Raw genomic sequence first — 13,919 nt, forward strand, 5'->3', positions numbered from 1 at the left:
TTTATACATAGTAGTTTGCACTTCTTAATCCCTAACCCCTATCTTGCCTCTCCCCCCGCCCCTCTCCCCACTGGTAACTACTAAGTTTGTTCTCTATATCTGTGAGTCTGTTTCTTTTTTGTTATATTTACTAGTTTGTTCTATTTTTTAGATTCCGCATATGTTATAGCATACAGTATTTGTCTTTCTCTGACTTATTTCACTCAGCATCATACCCTCCAAGTCCATCCATGTTGTTGCAAAAGGCAAGATTTTCTTTTTTTGTGGTTGAGTAATACTCCATTGTATATGTGTACTACATCTTCTTTATCCATTCATCTGTTGGATACTTTTGTATCCAACTGATACCTTTGTCAGTTGCTTCCATATCTTAGCTATTGTAAATAGTGCTGCTCTGAACTTTGGGATGCATATATCTTTTCGAATTAGTGTTTTTGTTTTTTTCAGATATATACCCAGGAGTAGAATTGCTGGGTCATATGGTACTTCTATTTTCAATTTTTTGAGAAACCTCCATACTGTTTTCCACAAGAGGCTGCACCAATTTACATTCCCACCAACACTGTACAAGGGTTCCCTTTTCTCCACATCCTGGCCAACATTTGTTATTTGTGTTCTTTTTCTGTGGGGGTGGGGGTCTGATTCATAATTTAATAGGTGTGCAGGTCTGGGTCCCTTATTTCTGCTGCTCACGGGTCCACTGCTCTGGGGTCACGGTTTTCTGCTCAAAGGCATGGATGTGCAGGAGCTCTTCTGCTAGGCAAGTGTTCACAAGCCGGTGTCTCTGAAGCAGCGGCTTCCCCTCGAACTTGGCCGACACCACCAGGACCGGAAGCTGGACGCACAAAGGCTGGGAGTCATGTCCTGCATTTCCACCCCCAGGTCCCACTGCAGCTTCTCCCGGCGGTACTCGGCGCCGAGTTCCATTGTGGCAGCCCAACGGGGGCGGCAGCCCAGCAGGGACAGAACCCCTGCTCGGACGCCTGCCACACTTATTTGTGTTCTTTTTGATGACAACCATTTATTTATTTATTTATTTATTATCGGAGTATAATTGCTTTACAATGGTGTTTTAGTTTCTGCTTTATAACAAAGTGAATCAGTTATACATATACATATGTTCCCATACCTCTTCCCTCTTGCGTCTCCCTCCCTCCCACCCTCCCTATCCCACCCCTCTAGGTGGTCACAAAGCACCGAGCTGATCTCCCTGTGCTATGTGGCTGCTTCCCACTACCTATCTATTTTACGTTTGGTAGTGTATATATGCCCATGCCTCTCTCTCGCTTTGTCACAGCTTACCCTCCCCACTCCCCATATCCTCAAGTCCATGCTCTAGTAGATCTGTGTCTTTATTCCCATCTTACCCCTAGGTTCTCTTCATGAATTTTTTTTCTTAAATTCCATATATGTGTGTTAGCATACAGTATTTGTTTTTCTCTTTCTGACTTACTTCACTGTGTATGACAGACTCTAGGTCCATCCACCTCACTACAAATAACTCAATTTCGTTTCTTTTTATGGCTGAGTAATATTCCATTGTATATATGTACCACATCTTCTTTATCCATTCATCCAATGATGGACACTTAGGTTGCTTCCATCTCCTGGCTATTGTAAATAGAGCTGCAATGAACATTTTGGTACATGACTCTTTTTGAATTATGGTTTTCTCAGGGTATATGCCCAGTAGTGGGATTGCTGGGTCGTATGGTAATTCTATTTGTAGTTTTTTAAGGAACCTCCATACCGTTCTCCATAGTGGCTGTATCAATTTAGATTCCCACCAACAGTGCAAGAGGGTTCCCTTTTCTCCACACCCTCCCCAGCATTTATTGTTTGTAGATTTTTTGATGATGGCCATTCTGACTGGTGTGAGGTGATATCTCATTGTAGTTTTGTTTTGCATTTCTCTAATGATTAATGATGTTGAGCATTCTTTCATGTGTTTGTTGGCAATCTGTATGTCTTCTCTGGAGAAATGTCTGTTTAGGTCTTCTGCCCATTTTTGGACTGGGTTGTTTGTTTTTTTGTTATTGAGCTGCATGAGCTGCTTGTAAATTTTGGAGATTAATCCTTTGTCAGTTACTTCATTTGCAAATATTTTCTCCCATTCTGAGGGTTGTCTTTTGGTCTTGTTTATGGTTTCCTTTGCAAGGAGAATGTTGAATCACTATTGCTGGACAACTTCACCAAACATTCTTGTTTGTAAAGATGGGAGACTGGACGGGAATGTGCATTCGCAGACATTTTTGTGAGAGGTGACAAATGGGCGTAAATCCTGTTCGGGAACAATTCTTTAAGGGGTGTGCTTGCTCAGTTTCCTCAATCTGGGCAGCACAGTAACAGCAGGTGCCAGTTGGGGTCACTTGGATTTTGTACTGCCCTTTAACAATACCTAAAGAAAGACATCCTCTAAACATTGGGCTTTATAAAGAAGAAAGGAGGATTAGATGAGTGTGGCTGGACTCACATGCTGGAGTGAGCTGTATACAGTCACTAAATAGATGACACACATAGATATATGTAGCAAATTATAAGTGTCACAATGAGTATGATGAGTAATATGACTTGGAAGCCAACTACCAAATCTTGTAGTTCAGGATTCCAAGACTAAGGGCGGGATTTCCCTGACTCTTTTTTTTTTTTTTTTTTTTGCGGTACGCGGGCCTCTCAGTTCTGTGGCCTCTCCCGTCGCGGAGCACAGGCTCCGGAAGCACAGGCTCAGCGGCCATGGCTCACGGGCCTAGCTGCTTCGCGGCATGTGGGATCTTCTCGGACCGGGGCACAAACACGTCTCCCCTGCATCGGCAGGCGGACTCCCAACCACTGCGCCACCAGGGAATTCCTCCCTTACTCTTTAAGGCTTCATTTTTTTCCTTCGGGATGTTTCTGCAGCATCTTCACCTTGTCGTTTTCTACCTTCAGTACTGTCCAGAGACCAGATGGCCATGCATCTCTCTGTGGGTCCTTAAAGGCAGGAACCATGCCCCCCTTCCTAGCAGCACCTTGCAGAGGTGGCCACATTCTGGAGATGGAGGCTACATGGTAAGATGAGGGAGGTGGACTCAGCAAAGCCCCTGCACTTTTGGCAGAACTGCTGACCCAGAGGGACATGGGTGTCTTGGGGGTAATTAGTATGGGCCAGTTGACTTTAAGAGTTTCCCTTATCCTATGTTCCTTTATGCCACTATCCTATGTACAACCCCAGGATCTGTGGAAGCAGCAAAAAGAACTGAGACTGAATTTCCCTCTAGTCCAACTGGTACTCAATTCATACTTGATGAGTGACCAGTGGGCTACCTCCTGTAGACATGGTCTTTTGGCCTGGGTGTTGGGATGACTTGGATGTGGTGCTTTCGAGAGAACAGAAACCTGTATCCCTCAGCTAGACAGACCGAGATGAACAGACAAAAAGGCATGGAGTGTTTGACCCCTGCTGGGCACTTAATAACTGTGTTGTTAAATGAATGGATTTAGATATGTGACCTAGACTGGAACAAATATTTGCTTTATTTCTTTGATAATACTTAATGAATATCTCTTATATTTGAATTGTACGTATCTCCCCCAAATAGTTTTTATGACTAAACCTGGTAGATAAGTAAAGGCAATTTTCCTGAGGGCGTAATCACGGCCAGAATTAGGTGATACTCAGAGAAGACAGGCATTCTGAGTGTCCCTAACATGTTTATTCCCAGGGCCAGCCACCTTCCTCATCTGGTGATTCCAGGGCTCCAGACTGGGGGAGGGAAGTGGAGGCCTGAGGACAACACACATCATACTTCATGGTCCTTTACAGGCTGAGGAGTCTGGTTTGCTCTAGAACCAACTGTAGCCACTGCTGGGATCCTCTTTATGGTGCCTGCCAATCCATGGCATGGGGATGATAAACAACTCTGGTGGATGGATTTAATGGATGAAGGAAACAATTTTCCTAGGGAGAAAGAAAGTGGTTTGTTTTTAAGACTTGGTTCCTCTCTTGGTCCTGGTGGTTTGTGATCTATAAAGATCTATTCAGCTCATCTCTATGGCTCCTTCCTGTTTACCACTTTCTTCAGATCCTGATACCACTAAAGATACACAATTTCCAAAAATGTTGAAGTAATATAGGAAAAATAAAATTATTTTGATCAGTGGAATTGGGGGAGGGATGGAAATACAGATAATTCTTTTTTAAAAACTTTTTTTGGTCAAATATTTAAAAGTTAAAAATTTAGCAAGTTTGGTAATACAAACTTTCCTCTTACTTTCTGTACGCTGAGTCTTTTGAATCATCTCTCGGTTTTAGTCTCTATAAGAGGTTAAGAAGGTGCCATTGCCAGGACTTAGAGTCCTGGTTTGGAGTGAGAAAAGGCTCCACCAACCTGGAGCGAGAGTATCTGACTTTTCATCACGAGGCACATGATCAAAAAGCCACTTGTTTGTGATTACAGTGAAGTCCAGAAGGGCCTCCCTCTACTGATGAATACTGAACGTGATTCATGCGTGTGTCAAGTACATATGAAGGCCTTCATCCCCTTTTTCCTTTTCTTAGCCATCCTTCAGAGTGCCCTAGTTTCATGGTGTGCTTTTGGTGGAACTATACTGAACACTTCAACTGAATAAAGCATTACTTTCGGCTTAATCACACTTACAAATGGATCCTGCACTGTGGGTTTGCCTCTTGGGGCAGAGGTCAGTGCACAATGGCATCAGTGACCAACAGGAATGAATGAGGTTTTAATGACCTGCATGAGCTGGCTAATCATGTAAGCGCCCCTGCTGAGATTCCAACATGCACTTCATCCTTCAGTCAGGATGGCCCCAAAGGGCCGGCCCTTCCATGTCCAGCAGAGGCCAGAAGTTGAAGGCTTGGATTTTAGACTGAAAGTCAGCAAGAGGAAGTCACAGGGTTGGCATGGAGTCCTTTTATCTCCCTTTTTAGAAACAAGGCCCCTGAGAGACAGAAAAACACCTAGAGCCCCCCTTTGAGAGCTGTCACCCATTGTCTCTCCAAGACAGAGTAGCCCTGCTCATAAAAACCTACCCAATCCTGGTTTAAAAAAATCTTCTGCAGAATTCCAGAGTGGGTAGTAGTTAATACAAAATAACATAATTTCTGACATGAGTGGATGTCCAAAAATGTTTCCATTTTCTCCTCTTCTCTTACCCGACCAATTTCTCATCTTATAAAAATTTCCAAAGTTTTACATCTGTATTTATTTAATAGTTTAAGCCTCACTCCAGCTCTCACCATGTCTTACTATATTTGTGTTTTCATGCTCCTCTTTCTGTCTGCTTTATCTCTCTCCATACTGTCTTTCCCTTCTCTCCTCTCTCCTTTTCCCTCTGTCTCTCACACCTTCCTTTGTCCCTCAGTTCTGCCCTCAATTTTTATGCTTCTTGCCCCTTTTCTTTCCATCTCTGTGTCTCTCTGCGTCTTTGCAGAGCTCTCTCTGTGTACGTTTCCTCGCCTTTGACAATTTCTTATGCCTCAGCTCCCCTTGCCCACCTCATCCTCCTCAGGTGCCCTTATTCCCATAATGTCCTGCACATTTCAGAGCCAGGTGCTCACCACTAGGAAGCCGAATCCAACAAAGAGTGCAACAGTGGTGGCAGTGGCAGGGAAATGAAGGGGATTCTGATGGGTGTCAGGAGCCCAGGGGGTTTCACTGCGGTTACTGAATCTGTTCCCTCTGGTTTAGTGTCTGGATGTTCAGTGGTATAATCTTCTGTGGTCCCCAGGTCTGGGGTGGTGTAGTCCTCCGTGGTTCCTGGGTCTGGGGTGGTATAGTCCTCTGTGGTGCCCGGGTCTGGGGTGGTGTAGTCCTCTGTGGTGCCTGGGCCCTCAGTGACATGATCCTTAGTGGTCTCTGGGTCAAAAGTGATAGAGTTTTCAGGGCTGGTCTCTGGGTCTTTAGTGGAAACATTTTGGCTTATTCCTACTCAAAAATAATCTCTTTTAATGTGGATCATTGATGCATCATCTGCTTTGCTTACTAGTCTTTTTTTTTGCCGTACGCGGGTCTCTCACTGTTGTGGCCTCTCCCGTTGCGGAGCACAGGCTCCGGACGCGCAGGCTCAGTGGGCCCAGCCGCTCCGCGGCATGTGGGATTTTCCCGGACCGGGGCGCGAACACGTGTCCCCTGCATTGGCAGGCAAACTCTCAACCACTGCGCCACCAGGGAAGCCCTGCTTACTATTCTTCACAAGTATCTTGCGCATTCAAATGACACTTCTCCCCATATAATGTGATTTTATTTATTTGAGCTAAGGATCATTTGATATTTTAGGTTTAATTCTGATAAAACATTCTACAACATGCACTACAATATGGAGTACCCAGAGCTAAGTCATGTCCTTAGAAGATCTTCTCACCCAGCCTTTGATTCTGCCCTTGGTGGTTCTGGTCTCTTTCCATGGAAAAGTAAGCCTGACTCTTTCCAAACCTCCCTTCCCCCTGGGTTGGTATTTCAGTATCCCGGGTATTCAGACTCCATGTTTCTTTGTGTCACCTCTCATCCAGTTATGCCTGGGTCTCTGGTAAACAAGTGAGGCAGGAGCCATGATTTTTATTAGAGATTGAATTCAGGTCGTGGCTTGGTATATGTTTTAGAATGAGGCAGCTCCTGGGTCAGATCTGGGGCCAAAGTGTCAAGATTGAGGGCAGGTAATATTCAAGGTGGTTTGAGGGTAGGAGAAGTCACAAGGGGCTGTGGATGTGGTCTGGTTGGGGTTGATAGAAGCACTGAATTGGGTATAAGTAGAAGGAAGAGATGGATCTTTCCACCTCCCACCACCTCCACCTGCAGGGCATCAGGACTGAGAGTGTTTATCCTTATGAATAAGTGCAGCCCACATGGCATAAATTTTGGGGTTTTCGGCTCCTCTGCTCAAAACAATTCCCCCCTACCTGCTGCCGATTCCCAAATAGGGCTCAAATATTTCATTTCCCAAGGAGGGATGAAATACAGAAAGTTAAGGTCTAAATAATGAAAAGCAGAACATTTCCTTAAAAGAGGATGTAAGAAAGATAATGAACAGGACCATCGGAACCTACTCCCCTGTGACAGGGAACTGGGGGTAGGTACCAGGGTGTGGAGCTCCCCAAGGGTGTCTCACCTATTCCACACCTTCTCTCAAGACTGGCCCTGCCTGAGTCCTAAGAGGTTCCTTCTCCAGGGATCCCGGCCCCTACCTCTCCAGACCCTGGGGAACCTTTGCACTCTTCTCTCCAAAAATAGTTCACTCACCCAGTTCCAAACACCGGAACAGAAGCAGCATCAGGAGAAGGGATGAGGCAGCACATTTTCTTTTTTCATCTCAAGAGAATCCAAATGGGCTGGAACCCAGGATGCTTTTTCCTCCCTCCTTCTCTCTACTTTTTCTATCTCTCCTTCTCCTTAAGCACAGAGTGGCTGTGGGGTTCATATGTGCTGCTACAAAGGAATCCAGGATGCCTGGGTCTTCCTTCCTTCTTTCAGGGAGGAACAGCCTGCTTCTTTACTCTCTGTCAATCAAGGGAAGAAGAATTTGTTGCAGAGTAGGGCCAGGGCAGAAGAGAGATGTCATAAGTGCAAGAAGGGGATCTTGGCTCTGCCCAGAGCCCAGAGTTGAGCATAACAGGGGATCAAACTTGTCAGCGTGGGTGGCATCACTTTCTGATGCAGAGCCCTAGATGAAAGCTGTCCACCACACAACGTCTCAGTGCTCAGGGAGGGGCTTGGGCTTCCTTTTCCACAGGTGGGAGTGGTAAGGTTGGGGCGACCAAGGAGGGTTTCTGGCAGGCCTGCCTGGGGGGTAGTGCATGGTGAGAAGAGGGCTAGATGTCAGAGGGCACAGAGCACCTTGGTCCTTAACAGAAAGGAGGAACGTTGATGAGGGGGGAGAAATACCCAATCTCTCTATCTTTTAAAAATGTTTATTTATTAATTTGGCTGCGCCGCACCTTAGCTGCAGCACACGGGATCTAGCTCCCTGACCAGGGATTGAACCCCGGCCCCCTGCATTGGGAGCATGGAGCTTTAGCCACTGGACCACCAGGAAGGTCCCCCAATCTCTATCTTAGAACTGCCCTCTTCTCTCAGTCATCCACCCAAGTCCTTGTCAGTGGCTCATCTCCTACCTGCAGATTCATCTCCTTGCTGCTATTACTTGAATGCCCTCAACCCACCAAGATTTCCTCAGTGACCAGATGAAATTAGTTCACCTCCAAGAGTCCCATCGGGCTTGGAATGAGAATACCCATATTCCTTCCTTTGCGGATTCCCACCCCTGCATCGTTCAAGATTGTCCAGAAAATTATAGCTGCTTGTTTTCATTCAGAGTCAGGAAGTTCCCTGCCATTCGTGGGGCCTCCCTCTTTCCCAGTATCCTCTTAAGTGGAAGACGAACTCGGGAATTACAGGACGGCTGGAACCACGTTCCCCTCTCAGATGGCGGCTGATTCCCTGAAAGTCAACTTAGTGAATGGCTGGTTTACCAAATTTAATTGATTACTTCAACTACTAATTTTATTTGAGTGGATTAAATATTATTTAGATGAATTAAGAAGGTATTTGTATGTATTTAATATAACTAATGAATATATTTTAAAGGACTATCATAAGGAATAGATATTATTTTTAAGTCAGGAGGCACAATTTGCATATAATGAAATTAACCTTTTTTCATGTATAGATCTATAAAGCTTTTTGTTTTGTTTTATTGTAAAATTTTTTATTTTGAGATAATTTTAGACTTATAGGAGAGTTGCAAAGATAGTACAGAGAAATTATAAAATTTATACAATTATAGAAACTAAGAAATTAACTTTGGCATAATACTATTCACTAAATTACAGAATTTATTCAGATTTCATGTGTTTTTCCATTGATGTCCTTTTTCTGTTCCAGGATCCTATCCAGGGTTCCACATGGCATTTATTTATAGGTCCCCTCAGTCTCCTCCAATCTGTGACAGTTCCTCTGTCTTTGTCTTTCATGATGTTGACATTTTTGAAGAGTATCAATATTTTATAGAGTGTCCTGAAACTTTGTTTCTTTTAAAAAATTTTTATTATAGTTGATTTACAGTGTTGCATTAGTTTCTGCTGTACAACAAAGTGTATCAGTTATACATATACATATATCCACTCTTTTTTAGATTCTTTTCCCATATAGGTCATTACAGAACATTGAGAAGAGTTCTCTGTGCTATACAGTAGGTCCTTATTAGTTATCTATTTTATATATAGTAGTATGTATATGTCAATCCCAGTCTCCCAATTTCCGCCCCCCACCGAGACATTTCCCCCCCAGGTAACCATAAGTTTGTTTTCTACATTTGTGACTCTGTTTCTGTTTTGTAAATAAGTTCATTTGTACCATTTTTTTAGATTCCACATGTAAATGATATTATATTTGTCTTTCTCTGTCTAACTTACTTCACTCAATATGACAATCTCTAGGCCCATCCATGTTGCTGCAAATGACATTATTTCAGTCTTTTTTTATGGCTGAGTAATATTGCACTGTATATATGTACCACATCTTCTTTATCCATTCTTCTGTCGATGGACATTTAGGTTGCTTCCGTGTCCTGGCTATTGTAAATAGTGCTGCAATGAACATTGGGGTGCATGTATTATTTCCAGTTATGGTTTTCTCTGGATATATGCCCAGGATCATATGGTGATTCTGTTTTTAGTTTTTTGTTGTTGTTGTTGTTGTTTTGTTTTTAGTTTTTTAAGGAACCTCCACACTGTTCTCCATAGTGGCTGCACCAATTTACATTCCCCTGAAACTTTGGTTTGTTTGATTTCTTTTTTTTTTTTTTTACATCTTTATTGGAGTATAATTGCTTTACAGTGGTGTGTTAGTTTCTGCTTTATAACAAAGTGAATCAGTTATGCATATACATATGTTCCCATATCTCTTGCCTCTTGCATCTCCCTCCCTCCCACCCTCCCTATCCCACCCCTCCAGGCGGTCACAAAGCACCGAGCTGGTCTCCCTGTGCTATGCGGCTGCTTCCCACTAGCTATCTACCTTACCTTTGGTAGTGTATATATGTCCATGCCTCTCTCTTGCTTTGTCTTGTTTGATTTCTTATCACTAATTTGTTTTTGTGGTTAAATCAGGGTCATGACTTATTGGCAAGGATACTGCTGAGATGATGTTCCCTTCTTAGTGCAGCACATCAGGGAGCTCGTGGTATCAACGTGCCTTATCACTGTGATGCTAACCTTGGTCACTTGGTTAAGGTGGTGTCTGAAAGAATTCTCCACTGTAAAGTTATTATTTGTCCCTTTGTAATTACTAAATATTTGGGGAGGGGTATTGAGACTATGCAAATATCCTATTTTTGCTTAAACTTTAATGCACTAATTTTGGCAACCATTGGCGCATCTTGCCTGCAGCTATTATTATTGTGGGTTTGTCCCTCCTTCCTTCTATATTTATGAATTGGAATTCTTCTGTAAGGAAAGTTGTGCCTTCTCCCCACTTTATTTGTGCAGTTATTTACATCAGTGTGGACTCACAGGTATTTATTGTGTTCTGTGGGTTTTGATATAATACTATCATAATTTATTTTGTTGCTCAAGTTTTGGCCATTGTGAGCTCTCTCAGGCTGGCTCCAGTGCCTTTTTAATATTCCCCATCCTTTTTTCAAAGTACTTTTCTCCACTTTGGCATCACAAGATGCCCCATGCTCATTTTGGATTTTCTCTGCCCAGGCCCTGGAATCAACCATTTCTATTAAATCTTTTTTCTTAAATAAGCTTACAGACAGTGAAATGCACAGGTCTTAAGTAGTCAGTTAGGTGTGTTTGACAGATGTCTATTTACCTGTGTAACTAGCAGCCCAACCGAGATATAAGACATTTCTATCATCCAGAATGTACCCCCTTCCTAAAAATTCTCACCCCTGTGGGAAATTAGTGATCTGCTCTCTGTCACTGTCGATTAGTTTTGTCTATTCTAGAATTTCAGACAGATGGAATCATACCGTAGGTTCTCTTTTGCGTTTGGCTTCTGTAGAGCTGTTTAAAGCTGTTTTGTTAATAGTATTGCAAAAGGTACATCAATGGCCTTGGTCCTGTTAAGAAGGCTCTGGCAAAGGCCCAGACTATGAGAACCATGGCAAGGGCCAAGTTGATGAAACAAAGGTGAGTGATTCATTTGCCTAAGGAAGGATCAGCAAATGTACGTGATGAGCAAGTGACACCAGAACCCTTGACAAGGGCTTGACTTTCAGCAAGAGTCCAGTGCTGACACACAGGCTTTTTGTACCTGTTCTGAGGCCTGGTTTTTCAGGGACTGCTGAGAGCCTGGCTCCTGGCAGCACAGGCTGGGCCCGCCCTTGCAGAAACTCGCAGCACGTTCTCCCTGCCCAGGACTGCCACTGGGGCTGCGAGCCCACAGGAGTGCAGGAGAGAAAGGAGGTGGCTTACACCTGTCTTCCCAGTGAAGAGCAGACCTGTGTGGCCAGGAAACCAGAGAATGTGCCACGCCTGGGTACAGCCCCATTAGCAAGACCTTCTCTGCTTCACAACTGGTGTGATCACTCCCCAGCCCCCTTGTGCTCTAATCTTGCATAGACTTTCTTGTTGTGCAACACAAACTTGTGAAGTCCAGCATCTGCCTTCCCCCATCTTTCCTGAGTCCATTCTTCCGTCAGCCCGGAGGCCTTCAGGGAATGGGGATAGAATGGGGAAGAAAATGGGACAGATATAAAGTCTGGATTTCACTCTAGGGATTTGAGAGCTGGGAGAACACAGGGAAGAGGGGTCTTTAGGATATAAGGAACCTCCATTCACAGTGATAAATAAACACACACCCACAGAGTCTGGTTCCGCATATATTAGATGCATTTATTTAATAATTCAGTCACAGGACTGTCAGAGGCTGAAGCAGAGCTGAGAGGAGCAGCCCTGGGGGCAGGAGGGGCAGACACTCAGAATCGCAATCCGGGTCAGCTCCCTCTCTGCCCCCGAGGACGGTGATGCTTCTGCCTTCAGGGATGCTCAGGCCACTTGTGTCTCGCAGTCAGCTCCATAGCTGCAGGAGGAGACAGCTCTCCTCTGCAGTCAGTTACAGTGGCCCTTGACCCTTCTGGAATTTCATAACAGCCGTGAGTGCATGGCCATGGGGTGGTAAGAGATCTACGTTGAAGAGGTTTCTTAGGCACAGAGAGTTTCTCTAGAAAACAAGAGGCTGAATAGCTTCAGAGTCTTGCCCCCCTCTTCAGTGCTGTCCGATCCCAAGCATCTCCCCTCCTGCCAGCTCTCTCCCTCCTCGTTACTTCTTCTGGTCCCCTTCTTCCCCTCATCAGTTTCCTCTGAATATGTCTTGGCTTTTTGACTCTCTGTCTTGCTGACTCTAACCTGCTGTTTCTGTCTTTCCTGATTTTCTCATCCTTGTTACTCCCACAGTGACTCTGCTCTCTCTAGCTTAGTTCCTTCCTCACTTGCCTGCTCTCTTTCCCTCAGAAAAAGGGTTTCCTATACATCAGGCACTCATGAAATGGAAGAGGAGTCCAGTGAGGAGAATCACAGCCACCGCAACCAAGGCCAGGGTAACTAGCACGACTTCCCACGGCCTCAGGTGTCCGCTAGGGTTTTCCTCTTTCATTGGAGGAGCAGTACTTGTGCTGGTGACACTGGAGATAGTAGCTGTTGTGTTAGTTCCACTGGACAGTGTGGTTGATCCAAGGGAGGTGGCTGTAGTGTTAACATTAAAGTTACAGCTTATTAAGGAAGGATGGCTGATTAGTTCCACTGGAAATTTTGTTTCCAGGTGTTGTGCTAAGTGCCACATATGAATCAGTACTTCAAATACTCACAATACCTCCATGAGGTAGGAACTGCTACTACCCAATTATATAGATAGGGACATTGAGGTTTAGAGAAATTAAGCCTGGTCCCAGGTTAGAGAGCTAGCAGGTCATGTAACAGGGATTTAAACCAAGGCAGCCTGACATGAGAGCCAGCCCTTAACCCATATACTACTCCACATTCTAAGTCACATGACCTGGGGAGTCACATGACCCAGGTCACAGGTATTAATCCTTCTCTAACTATTCATGATACTCTTCAGATAAAGAATATAAAAGAGATAGCTGAAGGGCCCATGTGTATATATTGAGCTACCCTCCAAACAGAATTGTACCCTTCTTCCAGGGGACAAATAACAAGGGGAAGTTTGGGAGGGGAAATAATGTGCATTTTCACTATCAGGTAATTCTCATGCACACAGAAGTTTTGGAGCCACCAGGCACAGGATCCCACATGACCTTGGCACCTGGCCTGGCAGAGAACTAGCCACAGGTAGCTGGAGGAGATAAGGTCTCCCAGGATTCCAGGAAGGGACCCAACCTCCTTGCTTAGTGAATCAGAGTTAAGGTGAGGCCCATGCTTTTTCCCTCTATCTCATGCCTCTTTCCTACCTGTTCTGATTTTCCATCCCAATAACAACCAAGCTCTTGGCTTCCCAGATGCCTAAATACTCTCACCTCATCTGTGACTCTATTCTTCTGCTGGGATATAGGTTTTCTTCCCCTTACCTATTCCTTTCTTAGTATTATCTGGACTAACATAAATATTGCAAATTTAGGCAGAAGACCTAAATAGACATTTCTCCAAAGAAGATATACAGATTGCCAACAAACACATGAAAGAATGCTCAACATCATTAATCATTAGAGAAATGCAAATCAAAACTACAATGAGATATCACCTCACACCAGTCAGAATGGCCATCATCAAAAAATCTAGAAACAATAAATGCTGGGGAGGGTGTGGAGAAAAGGGAACACTCTTGCACTGTTGGTGGGAATGTAAATTGACACAGCCACTATGGAGAACGGTATGGAGGTTCCTTAAAAAACTGAACATAGAATTACCATATAACCCAGCAATCCCACTACTGGGCATATACCCAGAGAAAACCATAGTT

General features: G+C 44.2%; 1 long non-coding RNA gene and 2 pseudogenes across 1 annotated transcript; 1 reads left to right on the forward strand and 2 right to left on the reverse strand.

The window, feature by feature from the left end:
* Window positions 1-546: 546 nt before the first annotated feature.
* LOC113616178 (bolA-like protein 2 pseudogene) lies at window positions 547-927 on the reverse strand (annotated as a pseudogene).
* A 1,861-nt stretch (window positions 928-2,788) lies between these two features.
* On the forward strand, window positions 2,789-4,627 carry LOC113616183 (uncharacterized). The gene is made up of 2 exons (XR_003431243.1): window positions 2,789-3,048; window positions 3,702-4,627. It is a non-coding gene; the product is annotated as an uncharacterized LOC113616183 (long non-coding RNA).
* Window positions 4,628-4,791: 164 nt separating this feature from the next.
* LOC113616132 (protein PBMUCL2-like) lies at window positions 4,792-7,791 on the reverse strand (annotated as a pseudogene).
* Between the last annotated feature and the right edge of the window lie 6,128 nt (window positions 7,792-13,919).

The sequence above is a fragment of the Aethalodelphis obliquidens genome, unplaced genomic scaffold (genome assembly GCF_003676395.1).
Source record: "Aethalodelphis obliquidens isolate GAN/ISIS:26980383/991018 unplaced genomic scaffold, ASM367639v1 scaffold131, whole genome shotgun sequence".
NCBI lineage: Eukaryota > Metazoa > Chordata > Mammalia > Artiodactyla > Delphinidae > Aethalodelphis > Aethalodelphis obliquidens.